The 13,272-nt window shown below is 32.3% G+C and overlaps 1 non-coding gene across 1 annotated transcript; it reads right to left on the bottom strand.

Annotated features, from left to right (window-relative positions):
• Nucleotides 1-7,048: 7,048 nt before the first annotated feature.
• On the bottom strand, nt 7,049-7,120 carry Trnaw-cca. Its single transcript has one exon. It is a non-coding gene; the product is annotated as a tRNA-Trp (tRNA).
• Nucleotides 7,121-13,272: the final 6,152 nt, after the last annotated feature.

A 13,272-nucleotide genomic window follows, 5' to 3' on the forward strand; every position in this document is an offset into this window, starting at 1 on the left:
TTCACCTGTGCAAAGAATGACCAGATTAGCGAAATCCTACTACATATTATTAGATTATATTAATTAAATAAAGTGTTCGTTTATTTGTTCGTTTAATCCGTAAAGTATGAACGGAAAATATTTGGATTATCTACAAACGAAAATTGCAAATAATCTTACAAAAACTTCTTCTGCTAGTTTGATCAAAGAATTATTTCTGTGTCGAAATATTCTCTGTATTGTCTCAGGTTCAACTGCAGGCTCAATCATCAAGGAACAATATTTCCCACCGACTTCTTCCTTATTTTTACTTCCATCACTCGACGGGATCTTTAAATTTAAACATTGATCGTAGTCACCTTGCATCCATAAACTAATCGTAAACAAACCAGGAGATGGTTTCCCAAATGAATCCAGTACTGCAACATACGACGAAATTATATTTATTCATTATAATTCATTTACACTTCTAAATAAACTACAATTAAATTAATAAATCGAATAGAAACGATGACTTTTTAATAATTTATTCGAAAACTAAAACACAACTGTAATTTAAATTTTATAAGGTAATAAATACAGGGTGGTTCAAAAGTCAATAAACCATTGTAAAGACTAAATTGCTATTTTATTTGAATATTTACTGATAATCTTTTGCCATACTTTCATCGAAAATCTAAAAGAAAATTGAAACAAATTTCACGTGTCTTTTAGAAACACGTAGAACAGGAAGGTATTGAATGAAATACACTTTAGTAAACACTACAGAACTATAAATACAGTATCTCAAAGTCAATAAAATGCTAAAAGTAAAATTATTGGTCGCTTATTTTTAAACTAAAAGTCAAATTATTTTGAGTAACTTTTCTTAATTTATGTTTAAAATTATAATTGTTTAAACAATGTAATAAACAATGAAAAATAATATAAAATTCTTACATTTCAATGTCCATCCTTTCATGTTTATCAAATCATCCAAAAACAAGATGGCACTTTCTGTACAAGGTGAAGATACGTTTAATTCTTGAGCTATTCTCAACACTTGAATAAAAGCAGTTTCGTTGATAGATTTGAATATATTTTTAACATTTATTTCTGCATTTTTCAAAGTCCGTTCAATTTCATCTGAAAACCCCTCCCGGCTTTCGTATATTTCATTACTATTCACGAAAGTTGCACACAACGAAATAACAAACAACGTTACTCCCAACATAATTTCCGTCAAAAGTATTACTTCACTCTTTCAAACTAGCCGACTTAACATTAATATATTAAACAAATTCCGTTCAAATATTTATAACTAAAGGAAAATTTATGATACGCAATAAATATTGCATAAGAATGAGATATTACACTTTCTAATAATACGGATATAATGCAATAATTTCAATAAATGATTTAAATTACTCTGTCCTAAATGACGTCTGTTTAAGTGGTTCAGAAATGTAATTAGAAATAAATATCAAATGACTTATTCTAATCAATCGCTTTACTTATTTGATGTGACTAACTTATAAATAAATAATCGATGGTTATTTATTTCTGAATCAATACTCTTAATTACCTATAGTTTATCTTAATACCTTTGAATAATTCTGTTTTAAAATTTTAATTTTATGTCATTTACGTGGTATATCACAAGTTTCTAACATTAAATTATGTTAATATACCTTCTTACAGTTGTTTAATATTGCATTCATGCGAGACAAAATAATTCAACTGGAAATTTATTGACCCGATATAAGATAAAAAACTAAAAAAATGAAAGAATTTATCTAAGATCAAATTTTATAATTACATCAATAGCTCCGTTAGATAAATATAGAGATTAAAATAAATTATTGCGACTGCCAAGAGGAAAATCTATATATATGCAGGATCGATGAATTACAAAGAGCTGTATCGGATTTACATTTATTATATTTACAAAAATATCCTTAAAGTTTATTAAAATATAAAAAAATAACCTAAGATTTGTGTTAATGAAAATTATTATTTATTTTATCCTGTTTGTAATTTATTCTTATTTTGTATGAATAAAGAGTTTGAAATCGACTTTTGAAATCGTTAGATTTCTCATGTTTAAGAAATCACACGTCGATAACAATTACCCTAAAAATACTTCAGTAAGACGTCTCTAACAAATATTATTTATTAACTAAATTTACTTAAGTTTATTAATTTAAAGTTTATTAACGTAATTATAATCACTGTGCAGATACAACGTTTTGCAAGAGTTGTCTGATACTAAAAAAAATTATTAAAACTAAATTTACTTAAGTTTGAATAATTATTTTTAGCTCAAGACTACTACTGATAAAGAGATCCCAAAAACTAATTCTACAGTACCTAAACCTAAAATACAGAAAGATTTGAAAGATCACAATGAAAAAGTGGAAAAGAAAGAAATTCAGAGAAGAGATAAGAAGAGAAAGGTAAAAATTTTAAATTAGTTCAGTTTACAGGGCTACCTGTATAGACAAACTCTAATTATAAAAGTATATGAACAGTAATGTACTGTTCACTGCATAGAAGTTTGCACCTAATTCTAAGCAATTAACATGAGTGGAAGTTGAGCACATGCAGCCAAGATCAGTTCTACCTGTTATCAAAACAGTTTGAAATGGACTATTTTGTTCTGCGATGTGTCAGGTGAGNAAGTCAGATGGATAGGATGCTGTCAAATGAGCTCTGGTTTTATATTGTGATTTTTGCGTTATTAAGTGTTTACTTTTAATGTGTTTGATATTTTTGTGAACCGGAAGGTTGAAGGACTATTGCAGATACAACGTTTTGCAAGAGTTGTCTGATACCATGAATTGTAAAAAGTATTTAAAAAAGTAAAAATTAAATATAGTATTACTTTTCTTCTTTAATATGTATTTATTTATAATAAGGTTATTTGATAATATAATATTATTTTCCATAATTAACTCGTTTAGTCATTCTTTTCTTTCGCAAGTCCTTTAAATCAATTATTTTAAGTTATTATTTACTTTTTGGTGTTTATAATTGGTATGAGATAAACCATAACTAAAATTTAGCTATATTTATTGTAATTTTGCTAGAAGATGACTCACTTTCTTCAGAAGTTATTTATAACACATAAAAACACTTAAATTTAACAGATTTTGCCGTTTTTTTACTGCATATATCGATGAAATACCCATTTGAAATGTAAAATTATTTTTTACATAATGTCTTCTGGAAATATTAAAAATAAACTATTATATTAGAAAAATATCAACTTTACAAAAACCTTCGTAATATTCTAGAATGGAGGTACCAAACTACGACTCGCAAAGTCAGTTAGTTCATCAGGTCCACCGCCGCCCTTTGCCACAAATGAAGTAATATGTATTTATTTATATGAAAATATCATAGTCTCTACATAAACTTACTATGTAAAAGAAATAAAAATAAGTGTATGTTAAAATGCCAAAAGTACTCCTGATTATTGCATCTGACATTAATATAATTTTTAGAGAAAAATCAGCGAAATAAAAATTTTGGCGACTTTTTGCGACTTTGGATATCAGAGCGGTTTTTGTGTAAGCACCTGCAATGACGTTTAAGAAAAGATTACGAACTTCCTTCAATCATTGTGTTTGTGGATTGGTAAATAAATATGTTGTGATCTTTATTTTTTGTGTATCCACTGTACTGTATTGAACAAAATGATTATGCGGCCCGCGCTCGTAATTCTCTCAGTTATCTGGCTCTCGGTGAAGAAAATTTGGTGATTTCTGTTCGAGAAAGTTGATCCGTTTATATTAATGTACACTTCAACGGTTCTTTTTACTAACAATGCATAAATCGTTTAAAATTAAAATGATCTACGACTCACACCCTTTATGTCTCTGAGAATCAATATTTATTGTTTTACAAACGTTTTCAACCTGATTTACAGGTCATTGTCAGGTATTTTTAATTCTCTGGAACGTTTTTTGTATTGGTTTCAGCTTCGAACGATTATGTGAAAAGAAATTTAAATTTTTTATAACTGTTTCGAACATCTCGTTGAAATATCAAATATATCAAAAATGTAACAAATAGTATAAATATTTAAATTTAACTACCTAAAATACATGGAATAAAATAAATTAAATAAAATACAAATATACTAACACAATACACATAACTATATCTACCGAGTGCGCGTTACGTATTATATTTTACTGTGTTATTTTTGACAACACTATGTCTTGTTTGTAAAATCGTATTGCCCCATTTTCTTACCAGCATAGAGGTATGAAGCATAGAGACATGTCGAGAGTTGATATTTGGCACAGAGTTTTAGGTGCCCAAATTATTTGCGCATAAAAAAAAGTCAAACTCGTAGGTAGTCGGGACCGAGAATCGAGTCAAAGTAAAATACAAAATGGCGACCCTCTTCTACAAACTAGCAAAACACCCACCTCACCCCACCGAAGTCAGGTGGGGAGAGTACCACTCACAGTCATTCTAAGAAGTGAACTCTGACCTTAGGACCGAACATGTAGTTTCTTCTATGTTAAATAAAATTTGTAATCTAATTTTGTAAATTTGGGAGTGCTTCAAATATGAAGTTAAAACGGTTTTATGTCATTACAAGTGGGGATTTTTTAACATTATCTAGTATAGTAAAATCATGGGACCGATAAAAATTTGACGTTATATTACATTGTCGTTACATCCGATGACGTTATAATCGGATTAAATTGTATATTGTTTGTGCAAAAAAAATAATAATTTCGGACGATACAATAGCCACGATTATTTTTTTCAAAAACGGGAAATTTTCGTTACGCATCGACAAAAATTCAACCCGGGCCGACACGCAACGGAGAGAAATTTCGAAATTGGATAGGTTAATTTCATCGAAAATGCATCGTGGCCGGATAGAAGGGAAGATGAAATTACTACAGGAGTCAAATTTTAATATGCTGGAAGGGGTTGGCTTTTATTGCAATTGCATGCTTCGTAAAATGGTAAAATTGACGAGTCTATGAGAAGATTGGATAACTTTACAGAGTGGATTAAGAATGTAGAGGAGACCATAATTGATTTTGAGGGAAGGTTGAGTTGAAGGTCGAAAGGGAAGTAAACGGAGAATGGCATTCTTTTGATACGGATAAAGTTTATGAGAGTGAGTTTGTTCGAGAGGGAACTGAAAGTTACGGATAATCAGAGAAGGATGAATAATGTTGTTATTCAACAATTGGAGGAGAAGAAAGAGGAGTCGTCTTTGGAAATATTTGACATTGTTAAATCTTTTGCGGTTAATACTTTGAATTTACCCTTGTTACATTTTGTAAATATGCACCGGGTTATGAAAAGAGTTGAAGATTATTCCAGACCAATAGTTTGTCAATTTGGTTCTTTTAGTGACAAATTAAGGTTTATAAAGACTGTATTTGAGAAACGGAATCTTAATATGTTTAGGTATGATGATTTCTCAAAGCGTCTAAAGGACATTAGATACAATTTAAGAATATTTTAATTATATTTTTGTCTACTAGTATAAAATAAGGGAAAAAAGGGAATTGTTTTTGGAAAGACAACAGACTTTTTTAGAACAATTTTCGACATGTTAAGCAGGATAAGTCTTGTAATTTCGGCTTTATTCCTATTGATGATTGGTTTCATCATTTTTTCAATTTATTTGGTTCCTTGGACTCTTATTTTGCGGATATTTCGAATTTTAATTATTGTAGGAATTGGTATGGTGAACTTTTGGATCATGAATTTTCCATAAGTGAGCTTAACTTCGCTCTGAGGAGGTATAAACCAAATAAAGCCCCAGGTTCTGACGGGATCCCAATGGAATTTTGAGACATTGAGACCAAATCTTTTGAGTCTTTTCTCAAAGATTTTTGATACTGGGATAATACCGGAGTCTTGGAAGACGAGTATTTTAATTCCGATTTTTAAGAATGGTAGGAAGGATGTTCCTGGTAATTATAGAGGCATCTGGCTANAATTATTTATATTGTTATATTGACCAAATAATAATTTATGGGCCAAATGAATAACAATAATTTATATTGTTAATTTAAATAATAATTAAAATTGTCAATTTGAATGTTTGAAATATGACACACGGTAGGGGCACCTCCAGTGTCCGTTATCAAACGGTTACGCGGACAGACACTCGTTGAATGGGTTATATATATTGATAATCGATCTTACCCGTTTTACTGCGTGCAAAAGTTAAGTTTTTCCTTTTTTCAGAGTTAGAAAATTTTTAGATAAGTTTAAAAATACGTTCGATTTCCCGCAAAAACTCAGAAACAAACAAAAACAAAAATGTATATAAAATAGTACAGTAGAAACCGACTTCTTTAGAATAATCCGTAAAACTCTCTTTTTCTCCCTCCGGTAAAATTTCCAAATTGTTTTGTAGTATGCATTCTCATGACTCAACTTTCAACTCCTAATCGTTTAGGGCTCTGCGCTTATTATTATCAACCCATCTGCATTATATTATAAGGTTTAAAAATAGCTGTTTGATAAATTTTACGATTAGCACATAAGACATTTCGAGTGACATTCGAAAATAATTTGTTTAGGCAAATAATTATATTTTGTTGAATTGCGAATTTTCAAAATTTACTTGGCGCATATAAATATTCATCTTTCAAAATAGTTCACTGACATCTGAAAATAGTAGCGAATTCCAAATGAGAGATAGAATTGTAATCTTACTTTTATTATCATTTTATGGGATCACGTACCGATTTGAGATTGGACATTCCCCGAAGATAAGTTATGTGGTCCAGGCAAGGGTTTTGCAGTGTGGAGTTAACGAACTTCAAAAATTGTTAGTTTTCAGTAAATCGTATTCCGTAATATTTTGAAATGGTCATACTCTATTAGTATATTCGTTTCTTATTGGAAAACACGGGTCATATCTGCAAATTTTATATCTCTTGTGTGTACTTTCAAATTATTTTTTACACATTGCCACGCATTTAGTGTTCATATTCGTGACTTCTATGTAAAGAAATTTGATGGTTGTATTTAACATTAGACGTGTAGCTGAGCTGTACTATAAAGTATAATTATATATAAAAATAAAAGTAGTCAGCGAGCCGGACGTGATTCGAACACGCAACCTTCTAATCTGGAGTCGGACGCGCTACCATTGCGCCACCGGCTTCTGTTTCACGGTAGTTTCTTTTATCGTACTTGAATGACGAACCGAAATTTTGTCAATTGTATGATTTTTATCGACGATGAATATACTTAATCAAAATTAAATGTTAGCTATTTAAAAACAAAAGATTTCATCAACTTCGTTTAAAGGCTGCTATACACGTTAAGTTAATCCTTTGAAATTGCCTGACCTTGAGGAACTTCAGAATTTCCTATCGCCCACAAACGAAGAAGAAAAGCTCTCAACAGAGGCGTAGCTAGGGTGNCTATTTAAAAACAAAAGATTTCATCAACTTCGTTTAAAGGCTGCTATACACGTTAAGTTAATCCTTTGAAATTGCCTGACCTTGAGGAACTTCAGAATTTCCTATCGCCCACAAACGAAGAAGAAAAGCTCTCAACAGAGGCGTAGCTAGAGGGGGATAGCTTGCCCCGGGCGCCACTCGCAGAGGGCGCCAAATGGCTTCCAAGAAAACAAGGTTTGTTTTTTGAGGGGAAGGGGGTGCTAATATAGTATCGTAGACCCGGGCGCCAGTTAGTCAGTCGGCTATGGCATCTGATGACGACATACTGACTGTTCTTGGATGTTTATTGGCAACAAATTCTATTAAAAGTCGCGGAAAAAAAAGTATGCATAGAAGTCTATGGTGTAAATAGTAGTAGTAGTAGTAGTAGTAGTGATTTGGGTAGCACAAATCACAAAATTAATTTTTCAAGAGAGATTTTGGGCTATAAATTCTGTTAAAAAGTATCAATTATTAGCGAAAGATCGATGGCAAGTCCATTTTACTACCAAAAAAATTTATGGATTAAATTTTATAGACGAAAAATAGCTAATTTTAAAATCAACATGTTGTANAGATGAAATTACTACAGGAGTCAAATTTTAATATGCTGGAAGGGGTTGGCTTTTATTGCAATTGCATGCTTCGTAAAATGGTAAAATTGACGAGTCTATGAGAAGATTGGATAACTTTACAGAGTGGATTAAGAATGTAGAGGAGACCATAATTGATTTTGAGGGAAGGTTGAGTTGAAGGTCGAAAGGGAAGTAAACGGAGAATGGCATTCTTTTGATACGGATAAAGTTTATGAGAGTGAGTTTGTTCGAGAGGGAACTGAAAGTTATGGATAATCAGAGAAGGATGAATAATGTTGTTATTCAACAATTGGAGGAGAAGAAAGAGGAGTCGTCTTTGGAAATATTTGACATTGTTAAATCTTTTGCGGTTAATACTTTGAATTTACCCTTGTTACATTTTGTAAATATGCACCGGGTTATGAAAAGAGTTGAAGATTATTCCAGACCAATAGTTTGTCAATTTGGTTCTTTTAGTGACAAATTAAGGTTTATAAAGACTGTATTTGAGAAACGGAATCTTAATATGTTTAGGTATGATGATTTCTCAAAGCGTCTAAAGGACATTAGATACAATTTAAGAATATTTTAATTATATTTTTGTCTACTAGTATAAAATAAGGGAAAAAAGGGAATTGTTTTTGGAAAGACAACAGACTTTTTTAGAACAATTTTCGACATGTTAAGCAGGATAAGTCTTGTAATTTCGGCTTTATTCCTATTGATGATTGGTTTCATCATTTTTTCAATTTATTTGGTTCCTTGGACTCTTATTTTGCGGATATTTCGAATTTTAATTATTGTAGGAATTGGTATGGTGAACTTTTGGATCATGAATTTTCCATAAGTGAGCTTAACTTCGCTCTGAGGAGGTATAAACCAAATAAAGCCCCAGGTTCTGACGGGATCCCAATGGAATTTTGAGACATTGAGACCAAATCTTTTGAGTCTTTTCTCAAAGATTTTTGATACTGGGATAATACCGGAGTCTTGGAAGACGAGTATTTTAATTCCGATTTTTAAGAATGGTAGGAAGGATGTTCCTGGTAATTATAGAGGTATCTGGCTATCATCATGTGTTTCTAAATTGTTTTGTACTATTTTGTATAAGACCGACTCGATGGTTAAAAGTTAAAAATAAATTGCATGAAAATCAGGCAGGATTTCGGGCTAATTATTCCACATTGGATAATATTTTTGTTTTGTACACGGTTATTCAGAAAACTTTTTTACGGAAACGTAGGAAAGTGTATGCATTATTTGTTGATTTATCATCTGCCTTTGATAGAGTTTGTAGGAATTTTCTGTGGTTAAAAATGTTGCGTTATGGTTTAAGTTATAAATTTGTGTCTTTACTCGTTGCTCTGTATGAAAACTCCTCGCTTATGGTAAGAGTTGGAGGTGCCTCTGTGCATGCCTCTAAATCAACAAAAATGTGGTTTAAACGTAAAAATATTAATCTGATGGCATGGAGTGATAGAAGTCCTGATCTGAATCCGATGAAAAATGTTTGGAGGATGTTGGTTCGTACAGTTTATGCCAATGGAAAGCAGTTTTCCACAATTCATGATTTGAAGGCAGCAATTTCAGATGATTCGGATAAACTTAAGATTGAATTCCTTCAGAATCTAATTGAAACAATGCCTAATCGAGTATTTAATGTAATTAAGTTAAATGGTGGGTATATTGGCCATTAAATTGTAAGAAACCTTTGCAATTTCAAACCTGTCCAGATAAATATGTAATAGTTTTTTGTACAAAATTTTCAAAAATATTATTTTGAATGTGACAAAACTTTAATGTTTGATTAAAATTCTTATTTTGCATTGTGGAAACATGTAAATCCATGTTATTTTTAATAAAACATTTGTCGCTTAATGCAGCAAATTTGGGTTGAACTTTAATTTTTCATGTCCGTATAAATTTGAAACGCACCTTATATATCAAAAGAACTATGGAGACTTAGGGGCCGTAAATAATTCGATTTCTGGAAAGATTTAGATAGCAATCTTGTGCATTATTGGACACACCTCCGATTTAGACTTGAAGGAAGTCAGAGATATAACGCGCGAGGGTAAGAGTCAATCCGAAGTCCAGGGATGAGCATCTCAGAAAGATTAATGCAAAATCCATTAAACCAATACATCAATGTATTAGCACTAAAAAATTAATGTATATAAGTTAGAAATGAGACCAACACATGTGGTTAAGTTGAAAACCATACGATCTATTGTAACAATGCTTATGTGACCGTATGGTCGGNAATATGAAAATTATTTATAATTTCAATTTACTCAAAATATTTTTGATCTGAAAATAATTTATAACCTAAAAAATCAATTTTTCAGGTTATAAATAATAAAAGTTAATAAGGTTATAAAAAATAATTCTTCCAAACATTGACGAGAGATTGCAGTGACAGACACGCAGTCTGACACTGCGCCAGGAAAATCAAATAGTTTTTCTATTCTACTCCTGTGGTCGCTACAGTTCTCCAAAACTGTTAAGTTTTCCCCACACACTATCTGGAATTACTCAAGGTCAAGCATGCATGGTCAATCCTTTGAGGATTAACTTAACGTGTATAGCCGCCTTTAAGTTGCATTTTTATACATTTTGGCAAATAACGTAAAAGTAGCGTCTATAAACATAATAAGGCCAAGACACTGTTATGGATCGTGGCAATCGCCACGTTAAATGCCTTTTTTGTGTACAGTGTTTCTAGAACGAAGCTGATTATTTGTTTCTTTCGATCTCAATTAGTTGGAGTTCATGTAAAAAATGGTTTGCTATTCAGCACCGAAGACAGCCAAAGGTATAAGGTTGTTTCGTTTTCCGTCAGATAGATCCAGGAGAGTGGATTTTCAGAGTTCATTTAAGTAATGGTTTATTAATGATTGATATAACCAGGAACCAGATTTATTAGAATTGAATAATAATTTTTCATCGTGAATAATTGAACAAATGCTGCCTTAAAAATTTTTGACCCAAGGTGACATTTTATTGTTTGATAATGTACTCAACTTTCTTAATGTACATTAGAAAAATACATGATCTACTTATATTTTAGAAGCTTTTTTAAACAAATTATTTTAGGACTCGGTGTGATAAACCCTTATGAAAGACAACGTTCGTAGTTACATAAATCCAATACTATAATATAATAAATATTAAAACGAAAACCATATAAAGAGTTTAGGTTTTTAGCCCACCATTTTCAAGTTTATCGTTATACTCGAAAGATACGAAATGGCACTATTTAATTGGTCAAGTAGACACCAATTGATAATGTGATATCTTATATTTTTACAGATAATTTTTTCTCTGCTTCTAAAAATGGTACCTCTAAGATACTGTACCATTCACAGCCAAATATCAAATACTCGTCTGACAAAGAATCAAATTTCGTCAAAAACTAAGTAAATCTTTAAACTCAGCATCCTCTGTACAGAAAACCTGGACACCGTCGACCATACGATCTATCATTGTCCAATTTACGATGAAGATTAACTTGTGACCGTAGGGTCGGCACCTCTTTGGCGCCCTGTCAGGATGACACTACCGAGTCTCTAGGGGACTCGGAAATCGCGACGTTAAGTCTAAAGATTCGCGAGCGGTAGCGTGTGAGCGCTTGGATTCGGAGTAGAGGTGAGGAGAGAGACGCGGAAGTAACTTACTCGGACTCCATAGTAACAAGTAAATAACGATTTTAATTAAGTCGAACTAAATACTACACAGAGATACTAAATACTATCGGCATATTATTGTCCTTACTTATACTAGGCCTCGGAGAGAGAGAGTTTACAACCGAATCGCGGGTTGATAAATACCTTGTCGATGGACAGTTCTTTGAATCTTGAATGGACAGTTCTTGGATGGACAGTTCTTTGAATCTTGTCGTTGAATCTTGAATCAGAATCTTGTCCGTTCACTGGGGTGGAGGCACGGAGGAGTGTAGAGGCTTAATCCAGCACGAATGTTTTTCTCGGGTTTAATCCTGGTCGCGGTTTTAATTCGGTGGTACGGTTTTAATCCTGGGGCACGGTTTTAATGGTTTGGAGAACGACTTGGTTGGGCGGGCCTGAATGACGACTTCTGTAGAGGGACTTCGGATGACGACTGACCTCGGGATCGTTTTCTTTTCTCTTTTTTTTTTCTCTTGGGTTTTTTCCATGAGGTCAGGTGATGGCCTTTAACGGTCGCACGTCCAATATGGATTCTCCATCAAAAGTTCCTGGTGACACATCCCTGACTAACTTGATTCGACTCAACAAGGAACAAACTCCGTGGGAAATAAATTTTATGGCTTTTAGCCTAACTCGATAAAACGTTCGAATTTAACCGATTATATTTTCCAAATTAAAATTTAAAATAACACTTTATTGTGGGTCTGTTCGTCCCTCACATTACCCCGGCCTTTCCAAAATCGGGCTTGTTCTGAGTGAGCAAGATCGATTTTAATGAGCTGAAGTTTCAATGGAAGGTAGAGGATGTAGGGTGTTTCCTGGAGGTTCTTGTGATTTTCGATGAAATTTGATTTGACAATGATAAAGACCCGTTTTGTGAACACATAATATTTAAAAGTCTCTCTCTCTGAGTGCATAATACTAACATGAATTATTTCCGACATTGATATGATTATCATTGATATGATTAATTATTTCCGACAATATATTTTTTCGCGTTATACAGAGGGTTAATGGATTTATAATCTACTCTCTCTCTCTGTGTGGTTACGCGTTACATAAATCATGACGACGCAGACGTGTACTTAGTAAATAAAATTATTTATTGATAAAAAGATTGACATGGACTACAAAAGTATGAATACAAGGCCTTAGTTAGAGCTTACAATATACAAGGTTATATGATGTTATATAGTTATACAAGGTTATATGATGTTATATAGTTATACAAGGTTATATGATGTTATATAGTTATACAAGGTTATATGATGTTATATGAAGTTATATACTAATTATATAAATTGAATATATATACGAGGATTATCTTAGGTTGTGTTTGAAAAAGGGTGTTTAAGATCGGCGAGTTTGGTTGTGGGGTGGACGGGAGGGTTGTGTTGATCGTGATTTGGGTTGTGTGAGAAGGGGGGATGTAAATAAGGGCGTTCGTGAGGCATGAGGCTGGAGTTCAGATAGCCCTTGTAAGGTTGAATGTTGATTTAATTCTTGGAGTTCTTGTTCAAGCTGAGGGGGACTTCTGTAGTTAATGGGTAATATAAGGGTCATTGGAGTTTGCGGTCTTTGTAGTTGCGATCTTGCTAGTTGGATGAGGGC

The sequence above is a fragment of the Centruroides sculpturatus genome, unplaced genomic scaffold (genome assembly GCF_000671375.1).
Source record: "Centruroides sculpturatus isolate CEXI.00-Female unplaced genomic scaffold, Cexi_2.0 scaffold622, whole genome shotgun sequence".
Lineage (NCBI taxonomy): Eukaryota > Metazoa > Arthropoda > Arachnida > Scorpiones > Buthidae > Centruroides > Centruroides sculpturatus.